Source organism: Lathamus discolor, chromosome 8 (assembly GCF_037157495.1).
Source record: "Lathamus discolor isolate bLatDis1 chromosome 8, bLatDis1.hap1, whole genome shotgun sequence".
NCBI lineage: Eukaryota > Metazoa > Chordata > Aves > Psittaciformes > Psittacidae > Lathamus > Lathamus discolor.
The window spans coordinates 22,538,143-22,550,756 of NC_088891.1; the positions used below are offsets into that span (position 1 = coordinate 22,538,143).

Sequence of the window (12,614 nt, forward strand, 5' to 3'; positions counted from 1 at the left end):
CCATTACAAAGGTAGGCCTTTGGGGGGAAGACTATGGACCAGGGCTGAGTATAAGCCATGAAAAGAGCTCCACCGTTGCTGTTTCTTGAGTGCAACTTAAGAGGCTGTGGGGATACTCTGCCCAACCAGTCCCCAGCAGGGTCAAAAATGAACAACCTTTCCAAGGGGGTTTTTCAAATTTAGCTGTAGGATGAGATGATGAGAGGTAGGTGTGATCTGTGCCCTCGTGTTCTGGGTAAGATGTTGTCCTGGGTTTAGCAGTAGCAGTAATTCTTCTCCTTCTTAGTGGCTGGTGCAACGCTGTGTTTTGACTTTTGTCCTGAGAACAGTGCTGATAACGCCGATGTTTTTCGTTGCTGCTCAAATGTTTGGTCTGGCCAAGGACTTTCTGAGCCTCATGCTCTGCCCGGGAGGGTGGGAAGCTGGGAGGAAGCAGAGGCAGGACACCTGACCCAAACTAGCCGAAGAGGTATTCCACACAACAGCACGTCATGCACAGGACGTAACTGAGGGTTACCCGGAAGGGCTAGTTCACAGCAGGGTTGCAGTGGGTATCAGTCGGTGCTTGGTTGGGTGGGGTGGGGCGAGTTATCGGTTGGCGGGTGGTGAGGTGTTGTATTCTCTTCCCTTGTTCCCTTTATCATTATTATTATTGGTGGTAGCAGTAGTGATTTGTGTTATACCTTAGTTACTAAACTGTTCTTATCTCAACCCATGGGAATTGCATTCTTTTTGATTCTCCTCTCTGTCCCTCTGGGTGTAGGGAGAGGGCAAGAAATGGGAGAAGGAGTGAACGACTGCGTGATTGATGGCTGACTTTGTTTAAACCTCGACAGATGTGAAATTGGCAAAAAGAGACTTGGTGGTGACGGTGGTATCAGGAGACCATCCCCTGCCTCCACCGACCCTGATGGGTGGGACAGAAAAGAGCCAGAGGTTTCCCAGAGGTCTTCTTTCAGTTGCATGCTCAGCTGCCCCTACTAGAGGAGCGGCAGAGGTTGAGCTTCTGATAGCCTGCCTGTGTGGTTTAGCATCTTAAGGAAAAAGTAAACTCTGAGAAGCACATGCAGGAAGAGCCTACACAAGGAGGAGGAGAAAAAAATACATTGCTGGCACATGGTCAATTCCCTGTAGCCATGCCACTCAGGCTGGGGAAAGCATTGCAAGGGAGAAAGAACCTCAGAGAGATTCTCGGCAGGAATAAAGAAGCAAAGGGCAATGGAGAGGATGCCTTAGTGTGCTCACATCTGCACCACCGTGCTGGTCCTATCTGTCCCCATGTTGCTTTTCCCTCCTCTGCCTGGTTGCTGCATGCTCTGGCCAGCAGTGTTGGGCAGGACAGGAATGGCTCCAGGCACAGAGAAAAGGGGTTTCTCTGGCTCTCTGGCAAGCTGCATGGTGTCAGGAGCAGCCCTGGGCTCTCAGGTAGCAGTAAGGCTAAAGGTGAGAGTCCAAGTCAGGGAAAGGAGTGTGGTGTGATTGTGTAAAACAGACCTGCGGACAGGGGTGAGGAAAGATGTTTTTTTATGTTGGTGTTTCTGTTTCTCACTACATGAATCTGTTTTAATCAGCTATGCCCTGACTCCCCTACCAAGGTAAGCCTGGTTTGTCCATAGGAGTTTTTGCTAAGCTGTGTTTTTCGAAGTCATGTTTGTCTTGACCCATCCTGTTTTCAGAGATCTGCTTCCCTTCCCAGAGTCTGGGAAGGAGTGAGAAGCTGGCTGGGGGATTGTCTGTGATTATACCACCAAAGGTGCGTAGCCACAAAGGTACATCCACGTGCATAGTACATGCAGAGCTGGTACAGGAATGAACGTAGTCTGAGAGAGGCACCGTTACTAGCACCCAGCAGCGAGAGTGTCCGCATCCAAGATGTCACTCCCAGGGAACACACACAGACATCCCAGCAGCTTGAAGTCCTTTGCATGCATGGGGACTGGAGGGAGGACTGGAAGGGACTGGCCAGGCGCTTACGTGGAGGAGCAGTAGACAGGTCACTTTGTGACCTGGCAGAGTGAGGCAAGCAGATGGGCAAGTGGAGGAGCAGGAGGCAGTAGTGCTCCCATGAGCATTGGTGGTATAGTAGAGAGCATAGCTGCCTTCCAAGCATTTGGGCCACATTAGATTCCTGGCCAATGCAGACAAGCTTTTCTTCAGCCTGGCTCCAGGGTGCCTTGCTTCTCCTGTTCCAGAGGAACCCATCTTCCCTTAGGACGTTCAGGTCCCATGGGGCACTGGAGCCACTCCCCTCTGCTGCCTTGCCTTGTGGCTAGCTCTCTGGGCACCTCCATGCCGAGCAGGCCTTTGAGCATGGCCCAGCTTGGGAAAAGCAGAGTGCAAGGGGCTGCTTTGGACCGCTGATTGCTTCTCAGGGTGTCGTGAAGCACTGGAGCAGGTGCCCAGAGAACATGTGGATTCTCCTTCATGTTGTGTATCTATCTCACTCAAGTTCCACTAGGGCTCAGGCACTGAGCTGCCTGCTCCAGCTCTGGGGCTGGCCGTGCTTCAGCTTTACCCTCTCTCAGTCCTGCTGTTTGGAAGGCATTACAGGTAGTCAAAGTGCATTCCCCTTCATGGTGGGTATCTGACTCTAGTTCCTCTAGGCCTCAGGCACTGAGCTGCCTGCTCCAGCTCTGGGGCTGGCCCTGCCTCAACTTTGCCCTTTACCAGTCCTGCTGTTTGGAAGGCGTTTCAGGGGGTCACAGTGAATGCTCCTTCCTCAAGCAGGGAGCTTCTTCCCACTGTGTGCACAGACTCTTCTTTGGTGGGCAGTGTGCTGGTCCCAAGGCATGAGGGAAAGTCCCCTCAGGCTCACTGCAAAATGCACCTGCGTCTGGAGCCATCTCAGGAGAGCAAACAGTGCTCTCCATGAGGGAGAGGCCAGTCCAGGGCACAAGGGGACAGTGTGTCCCTGAAAGAAAGGACAGGGTTTGAAGTCAGCCTAGACTGCCCCAGCAGATGAAGGCAGCTCAGCTTGTGCAACACGTAGCACACTGCTTTGGGTCCTCCTACTAGTTGGTCTTGCAGTTGAACCACGTCCGCTGCCCTCTGGCATGATTGCCTCATTTGTCAAGGTCAGGAGCTTGGCTAGGAGTGCAACTGAGAGTAAGGATATCTGGGCAAAGGCTGCTTAGTATGATCTACAAGGTGAGAAACTGGACAGGCCATGACTTAGAGTGGCAGATTGAGAGGCTGTCCAACATGGGGCGTCTGAAGGGAGGAAACACCAGCAGAGTCCACAAGTACAAGCACTAAACCACTGATCACTGGGCTGTGAATGTATATCCTTTGAGGTACGAGTGTTGAAGATGTTAAGCTGGAAAGGTCTTCAGCAGGTTTCATCAGGCAAAAGGAAGATTCTTGGGGGATACCAGCCTGTGCCTTGTAAGAGAGGGCCTGTGAGACTTGTACAAAATGCTGTGCCACTCCTCTTCTGTGAGTGAAAAGTGCCCAGTGTCCCTGAAGGAACAGCTGCTCTTGATGACTGATGGCCAGGGAGATGGAAAGACTGGCAGGCTGAGCCAGGAGCATATGTCTCAGCGAGGGTGGCTGCAGGAGAAAGACCTTTCCAGCATGTGCCTAGAGGTCCCATGGTGTAATGGTGAGCACTCTGGACTCTGAATCCAGCGATCTGAGTTCAAATCTCAGTGGGACCTTGTGCAAAGTTTTGGCTCCCTCAGGGCTTTCTCAGCATGCTTACACCTTGACAGCCCTGTTTTGCTGTTGGGTCAATTGTATCACGCGCTCTGATCTGGATCATTGTCCCCTGCACCCTCTGTGCTTCCTTCCACTTGTGGCTGCTCCTGCATGAGGGTATCAAGCAGTTTCGCGCCAAATCACGCAACACCTGAGGTGGGAATCACAAAGTCCAAATCCAGGCCAAGCAGGGGATGTTTTTCCTGGCCTTGTCTGGTTCTATGTTGGACATCTTCAAAGATGGAGAATCTAGAACTCCCTGAGCAACCTTGTCCCGTCTTTGACCTCCAATGCCTCTGGCAGTAGCCAGAATTCCAACTCTGTCCACTGCTTCTTGTTCTCTCCGTTTCTCTGAAGCTTTTCCGTTTCTCTTTGCCAAATTGTTTAATGCTGATCCTCGATCAGTTCAGGGAGCTCCAGCAAAATATGGCAGTAGTCCATGCTTGGCTGTCACGAGAGACAGCAGATCGCTCCTTGCACAGCACGGAGGTAAGTGAGGGAGGAGGAGAACAAACCACCATGAGTCTCCAGCTATGCTGCACCAAATCTTTAATCAGAAGGAACAAATGCGGGGGCACAGAACAGAGACCAAGAAAGACGTCTGCAGAGTGCAGGGAGGCACAGAGAATGACCCGTTTCCTAAGGACAAGTTCCACACAAAGGGCTTCACTTTTCCCATTCTGCTCCACCTGGTGGTGTTCCCAGGCCACCAAGAGCAGTCCCTGACTCCGGACACCTCCCCACATCTGTAGGATGTTCAGGAAAGTAGAAGAGAAGGAGGCCTTTCTCTCAGGAGTTCAGAGCAAAGAAAAGCCAGAGAAGGCAGAGAGAGGCCTGTCCTGCAGTGAGGAGCAGCGGGCACAGGACCCTCCTGCCAGGTGGGAGAGAAGACCCAACCCATCTGGAAGCTGTGGCCACTCTCCTGCTCATACAGGGTGCACGTCTTTCTTCTGGCTCCAAAGGGGATGATCCGCCAGCTTCAGCAGTTCAGACTGCAACGGGGAGGAGGCAGACACAGGCCTGACCCCCCCAGACCAAGGGAGCCCCCAGAAGAAATGGGAACCCCACCAGTGCTGAGGGAGCTCCCAACAGCAGCTGACAGAGAGGATCCCACGGCCGTGCTCTGCGGGAAAGAGGTGAGGATGGGGCCCGGCAGGGTCACCACCACCGGGGAGGCTTCGATGAACACCGTTGAGTCAGCGCAGCGGGCGACACAGGGCTCACTGCAGCTGCTTGCGAGTGGCGTTGGGCCAGAGGTGCCGCAGGGGCGTGGGGGACATGGTCTGAAGCAAGACATCTCTCGGTGAGCGAGGCAAAGCTGAAACACAGAGCAGGCAGGGAGCACAAACCTCAATACTAGCGTGTCCTTGTCTTCTCCAGCTCTCTCTGTGGGCACATCTTGCGTTGAATACACGCAGTGACTCTACAACTTCCAGAGCCCTCACTGGCCCAGCAGGTTGCATGGGACAGGAAGGCTGGCCCCTTTTGTAATAGGTCCCCTTTCACTGGGGTTAAAGCCCCTGTGGAGTGACTGATCACACCCCATCTCCAGTGCTGCATTGAAGAGAGCACTGCATGCGCTTGGCCATTTGGTTAGATACAATTTGATGGACACGCACAGTCTGGTGGGCAGCCATCCCTGCATCTGAGCCCCACTGATTCTTTCTGCTTGGAAAACCCTCCTCTTCCCAGCTGCCCCCAGCCACCTCCATGAAAAGGACAGATGTCTCAGGGGTTGACTATTTCCATTGCAGGGCCAAGCAGAGGCAGCCCAATATCAGCCTGAGTAGCCACCAGCACAGCACTTCAGCCCACAGAGACAGACAGAGCAGACTCAGGCTTACCTTGTTCTTAGAGGAAAGGGAAGCAAGAGAGGAAGATGCAGAGCCTGGAGTAGAGCAGGCTTTTATGCTGTGCTCCAGAGCCCTGAGGGGAACCAACATTCCTTGCTCATGAAGCATCTGAACACACAGTAGTCGCTGCTTGCCAAAGCCTCGCTGGTGATGAAGCCCTTGCCTCTTTCATTAGAAATACCGTGCTCCCGCTTTCTATCACTGAACATCAGAACGACTCATCTGTGCCCCGCCTTCATAAGATCGATCAACTCAGATATCTCAGGCATGTGCAGAAGGATATTTAGAGAGTGTTTCCATGCCTTTGACTTTTTAGTGGTGAGCGCAGCTATCAGTCATGGTCAAATTCAGTTACGAGGTCACCTCAAGTGCTTTCCTGTCAGGCAGTATGGATAACATGGAGAGACCTGCTCCCCACGGGTCATTGTAGGGACACAGGAGACTCTGAGTAAGTTCAATCAGAAGGTCAAGACTGCACAAGCCCATACGTGAGGTGAAACTCAGCTCTGCAGGGATGTGGCCAATCTCAACAGCAAGGAAGGACCATTGTGCGCCATAAGGAACTTTTCTGCGGGAAGGGGTGATGGCCATGAGCACCTTGCTTACGCTCATCAGGCTCTACCACAGCCTGGTTTTGTGATGAAAGAGATGCCCACGATCATCCCTGAGTGAGACCCACACCCAATTTCACCTGTTCTGCTCAGCAAGGGCATCCCAGAGACCAGATGCCTGGATGGCCTGCTTTTGAGAAGAGGTGCGGGGCAGGGGGCCAGAAGGTCATAGACCATTTTTCTGGGTCAGGAATGGTGTGGCCAATCCATGCATTTCAAATTACAAAGGGACATCGGATCAGTGTGCCAGTGCAGCTGCTGGGAGTCCTTGTGATGTGGAAGAGTTGGGAAAACCCCTGAACTGCAGGCTAACATGAGTCACGCTGCTGTGGACTTCAGTGGAGATGCTGCCCTGGTCTCAGGTGTGCCAGGCACACCAGAGCTCATAGCTTCAGGTGCCGGTTTCATCAAAGAGCAAAACAGGTGAATGAGCGTGTGTGTCTCTTTCAGGAAGGATGCAGCATCACTTTGATCACCCTCCTAAGTGCTGATTTCCTTGTTTCCAGCAGGTTCCCCACTTCCCACGTTGAGCCCAGGCCCCTGGCTGGAAGAAGCCTTAGGGCATGGTTTAGTCATCAAGGGACATAACTATGGAGATCCCATGGAGAAGTCACTTGAAAGAGAGCTGCCTGACACACTGGTCTGCTATCCGTCATTTTCAATCTCCCTTTGTTACCTGAGCTTGTGGGCAGTAAAAACTGTCTGTGGCAAAGCCTTAGGAAGCATCGCCTCTTCTTAGGTCCTGATCCCGACAAGGTACTTCAACCATCAAGACGTCTGCTGGCAAAGTGACACAGCAAACCAAAAGCAGTCCAGGAAACTACTGGAGTCTGTCGTGGACAACTTCCTAGTAGATATGATGGAGAATTTGACCAGAGGAGAGACAGTGCTAGACCTGCTCCTTACTAGCGCAGAAGAACTTACCAAAAAGGTCAAGACAGGAGGTAGCCTGGTCAGCAGCAATCATGTCTTGGTAGCATCCTCAGCCTTGAGACATATAGGGTAGGTAAAAAGTAGAGCCAGGATCCTACACTGTGGAAAAGCAAGCTATAGTCTGTTTAAGGTGCTTCCGTGTGCGATCCCTTGGAAAATGGCCTCAGAGATAAAGGATGCCGAGAGCTGGGACATATTGAAAGACATTTTTCTGGAGCCTCTAGAAATCCCAACATGCAAGAAGTCCGACAGGGGTAGCAGGAGCCTAGCCTGGGGAAGGCAAGGCCTCTTAGCCAAACTGGAACAAACCAAACCAAACCAAACTAAACTATACTAAACTAAACTAAAGAACTAAACTAAAATTAAAACATAGCAAAGATGGAGAGGCAGTGAAGGCAGGGATAACATCCTGGGAAGATTACAGGGAATGTCACGGGGGTGTATGGAGGGCATCAGGAAAACAAAGCATAGCTGGCTCTGAACTTGTCTCTGGCCATGAAAAATAACTAGAAGGCATTCTTCAGGTACATAGAACAGCAAAGGAAGGTGAAAGAAGTTGTAGCCCCACACTTTAGGTGAGCCAAACGGGAGGCCTGACTGTGACCAACATGAAGAAGATGGAAGTTCAAGACCACGGCAGGAACTTGAAAGTGCACAAGTCCTTTGGGAACTGAGGAGATGCACCCGAGAGTCCTGCAGGAACTGTCAGAGGAAGTTGCTAAGGCACTATCTATCAAAATAGCAAAGTTGTAAAATAGCCAGTGGCTGGAAAAGGGGAAATATAATCCCCCAGATATATAAAGGGAAAAAAGGAAGACCTGGGGAACTGCAGGCTAGGCAGTCTCGCCTCTGTACCCTCAGCAGCAAGAAAGGACCATTGTGCACTATGAGGAAATTCCCTGTGGAAGGAGTAATAGCCACAGGCACCTTGCTTAAGTTCATCAGGCTCCACCAAGGCTCACAGTTCTGGGTCAGGGATGGGGTGGCCAGTTCCATGCATTTCAAATTACAAAGGGCCATCGGATCAGTCTCCTAGAGCAGCTGGGAGTCGTTGCGATGTGGAAGAGTTGGGAAAACCCCTGAATTGCAGGCTGACATGAGTCACGCTGCTGTGGACTTCAGAGGACACAGTGCCCTGGATGCACACAAGCCAACGTTGCCAGAGCTCATAGCCTCAATCCTCCAAAAGTTCTGCTTCCTCAGAGGCATTTCTGCCTTTGTCATCACAATTACTCTCAGGTGCTTGGAGAGATGGATTCGAGGTCCTTTTGTAGGTTGAAATGCAGGGAAGCCTGTAAACACTGCGCTAACACAAATCCCACAGACAACCTCGCCGTGCAGATTGTTTTCTGAATGTCAGCAGAGGAAGGACTATAGCTTGTTTTGCTTTTAGCAGCTGTTGAACTAGAAAAGGTTTGAGTAGCTTTGTCCCCTTCAGACAGAGAGTCCAGTTCTGAGAGGCTCCTTTTTTTCCCTCGGTCCGTAGGCCATAAAGCTGCGAGAGACATGAAGTTGTCTCAGCTCTTAGCTGCCAGGAACAGTGTTGCACCCAGTTCCAGGATGTCCCTGCAGTGCCAGCTCCTGAACAGGGTCAGTCAGCGTCTCCAGGGTGCCTTGAGATAACACAGAGAGGTCTTTGATTCATTAGACGTGCAGTGAAAGTCCCGGCTACAAATCTTGAAGTGGAGCATTGCCCTGTAACTCCCTGGAAGCCAGGTGTCATTGCACAGACACTGTGATCAGCGGGGCGGAGAGCGGAGAGGGCTGCATCAGGTAGTTGTGGCCGAGTGGTGAAGGCGATGGACTAGAAATCCATTGGGGTTTCCCCGCGCAGGTTCGAATCCTGCCAGCTACGGTGAACAGCTGTTTTTTGGGCTGCTACCGAATGACCAGGTTTCTGCAGTGGCTTCCAGCTCCACAGTGTGCCTGGTGCCCAGGCAGACAGTAAAAGCACTTTCCCTCCTGGTCTTGTCCTGACTGAATGGTAAACTCTGCTCCCATTACAAAGGTAGGCCTTTGGGGGGAAGACTATGGACCAGGGCTGAGTATAAGCCATGAAAAGAGCTCCACCGTTGCTGTTTCTTGAGTGCAACTTAAGAGGCTGTGGGGATATTCTGCCCAACCAGTCCCCAGCAGGGTCAAAAATGAACAACCTTTCCAAGGGGGCTTTTCAAATTTAGCTGAAGGATGAGATGATGAGAGGTAGGTGTGATCTGTGCCCTCGTGTTCTGGGTAAGATGTTGTCCTGGGTTTAGCAGTAGCAGTAATTCTTCTCCTTCTTAGTGGCTGGTGCAACGCTGTGTTTTGACTTTTGTCCTGAGAACAGTGCTGATAACGCCGATGTTTTTCGTTGCTGCTCAAATGTTTGGTCTGGCCAAGGACTTTCTGAGCCTCATGCTCTGCCCGGGAGGGTGGGAAGCCGGGAGGAAGCAGAGGCAGGACACCTGACCCAAACTAGCCGAAGAGGTATTCCACACAACAGCACGTCATGCCCAGGACGTAACTGAGAGTTACCCGGAAGGGCTAGTTCACAGCAGGGTTGCAGTAGGTATCAGTCGGTGCTTGGTTGGGTGGGGTGGGGCGAGTTATCGGTTGGCGGGTGGTGAGGTGTTGTATTCTCTTCCCTTGTTCCCTTTATCATTATTATTATTGGTGGTAGCAGTAGTGATTTGTGTTATACCTTAGTTACTAAACTGTTCTTATCTCAACCCATGGGAATTGCATTCTTTTTGATTCTCCTCTCTGTCCCTCTGGGTGTAGGGAGAGGGCAAGAAATGGGAGAAGGAGTGAACGACTGCGTGATTGATGGCTGACTTTGTTTAAACCTCGACAGATGTGAAATTGGCAAAAAGAGACTTGGTGGTGACGGTGGTATCAGGAGACCATCCCCTGCCTCCACCGACCCTGATGGGTGGGACAGAAAAGAGCCAGAGGTTTCCCAGAGGTCTTCTTTCAGTTGCATGCTCAGCTGCCCCTACTAGAGGAGCGGCAGAGGTTGAGCTTCTGATAGCCTGCCTGTGTGGTTTAGCATCTTAAGGAAAAAGTAAACTCTGAGAAGCACATGCAGGAAGAGCCTACACAAGGAGGAGGAGAAAAAAATACATTGCTGGCACATGGTCAATTCCCTGTAGCCATGCCACTCAGGCTGGGGAAAGCATTGCAAGGGAGAAAGAACCTCAGAGAGATTCTCGGCAGGAATAAAGAAGCAAAGGGCAATGGAGAGGATGCCTTAGTGTGCTCACATCTGCACCACCGTGCTGGTCCTATCTGTCCCCATGTTGCTTTTCCCTCCTCTGCCTGGTTGCTGCATGCTCTGGCCAGCAGTGTTGGGCAGGACAGGAATGGCTCCAGGCACAGAGAAAAGGGGTTTCTCTGGCTCTCTGGCAAGCTGCATGGTGTCAGGAGCAGCCCTGGGCTCTCAGGTAGCAGTAAGGCTAAAGGTGAGAGTCCAAGTCAGGGAAAGGAGTGTGGTGTGATTGTGTAAAACAGACCTGCGGACAGGGGTGAGGAAAGATGTTTTTTTATGTTGGTGTTTCTGTTTCTCACTACATGAATCTGTTTTAATCAGCTATGCCCTGACTCCCCTACCAAGGTAAGCCTGGTTTGCCCATAGGAGTTTTTGCTAAGCTGTGTTTTTCGAAGTCATGTTTGTCTTGACCCATCCTGTTTTCAGAGATCTGCTTCCCCTCCCAGAGTCTGGGAAGGAGTGAGAAGCTGGCTGTGGGATTGTCTGTGATTATACCACCAAAGGTGCGTAGCCACAAAGGTACATCCACGTGCATAGTACATGCAGAGCTGGTACAGGAATGAACGTAGTCTGAGAGAGGCACCGTTACTAGCACCCAGCAGCGAGAGTGTCCGCATCCAAGATGTCACTCCCAGGGAACACACACAGACATCCCAGCAGCTTGAAGCCCTTTGCATGCATGGGGACTGGAGGGAGGACTGGAAGGGACTGGCCAGGCGCTTACGTGGAGGAGCAGTAGACAGGTCACTTTGTGACCTGGCAGAGTGAGGCAAGCAGATGGGCAAGTGGAGGAGCAGGAGGCAGTAGTGCTCCCATGAGCATTGGTGGTATAGTAGAGAGCATAGCTGCCTTCCAAGCATTTGGGCCACATTAGATTCCTGGCCAATGCAGACAAGCTTTTCTTCAGCCTGGCTCCAGGGTGCCTTGCTTCTCCTGTTCCAGAGGAACCCATCTTCCCTTAGGACGTTCAGGTCCCATGGGGCACTGGAGCCACTCCCCTCTGCTGCCTTGCCTTGTGGCTAGCTCTCTGGGCACCTCCATGCCGAGCAGGCCTTTGAGCATGGCCCAGCTTGGGAAAAGCAGAGTGCAAGGGGCTGCTTTGGACCGCTGATTGCTTCTCAGGGTGTCGTGAAGCACTGGAGCAGGTGCCCAGAGAACATGTGGATTCTCCTTCATGTTGTGTATCTATCTCACTCAAGTTCCACTAGGGCTCAGGCACTGAGCTGCCTGCTCCAGCTCTGGGGCTGGCCGTGCTTCAGCTTTACCCTCTCTCAGTCCTGCTGTTTGGAAGGCATTACAGGTAGTCAAAGTGCATTCCCCTTCATGGTGGGTATCTGACTCTAGTTCCTCTAGGCCTCAGGCACTGAGCTGCCTGCTCCAGCTCTGGGGCTGGCCCTGCCTCAACTTTGCCCTTTACCAGTCCTGCTGTTTGGAAGGCGTTTCAGGGGGTCACAGTGAATGCTCCTTCCTCAAGCAGGGAGCTTCTTCCCACTGTGTGCACAGACTCTTCTTTGGTGGGCAGTGTGCTGGTCCCAAGGCATGAGGGAAAGTCCCCTCAGGCTCACTGCAAAATGCACCTGCGTCTGGAGCCATCTCAGGAGAGCAAACAGTGCTCTCCATGAGGGAGAGGCCAGTCCAGGGCACAAGGGGACAGTGTGTCCCTGAAAGAAAGGACAGGGTTTGAAGTCAGCCTAGACTGCCCCAGCAGATGAAGGCAGCTCAGCTTGTGCAACACGTAGCACACTGCTTTGGGTCCTCCTACTAGTTGGTCTTGCAGTTGAACCACGTCCGCTGCCCTCTGGCATGATTGCCTCATTTGTCAAGGTCAGGAGCTTGGCTAGGAGTGCAACTGAGAGTAAGGATATCTGGGCAAAGGCTGCTTAGTATGATCTACAAGGTGAGAAACTGGACAGGCCATGACTTAGAGTGGCAGATTGAGAGGCTGTCCAACATGGGGCGTCTGAAGGGAGGAAACACCAGCAGAGTCCACAAGTACAAGCACTAAACCACTGATCACTGGGCTGTGAATGTATATCCTTTGAGGTACGAGTGTTGAAGATGTTAAGCTGGAAAGGTCTTCAGCAGGTTTCATCAGGCAAAAGGAAGATTCTTGGGGGATACCAGCCTGTGCCTTGTAAGAGAGGGCCTGTGAGACTTGTACAAAATGCTGTGCCACTCCTCTTCTGTGAGTGAAAAGTGCCCAGTGTCCCTGAAGGAACAGCTGCTCTTGATGACTGATGGCCAGGGAGATGGAAAGACTGGCAGGCTGAGCCA

The 12,614-nt window shown here is 52.0% G+C and overlaps 2 non-coding genes across 2 annotated transcripts; both read left to right on the plus strand.

The window, feature by feature from the left end:
• The first annotated feature begins 3,584 nt into the window (after nt 1–3,584).
• Nucleotides 3,585–3,656, plus strand: TRNAQ-CUG (transfer RNA glutamine (anticodon CUG)). Its single transcript has one exon. It is a non-coding gene; the product is annotated as a tRNA-Gln (tRNA).
• Nucleotides 3,657–8,866: 5,210 nt separating this feature from the next.
• On the plus strand, nt 8,867–8,948 carry TRNAS-AGA (transfer RNA serine (anticodon AGA)). Its single transcript has one exon. It is a non-coding gene; the product is annotated as a tRNA-Ser (tRNA).
• Nucleotides 8,949–12,614: the final 3,666 nt, after the last annotated feature.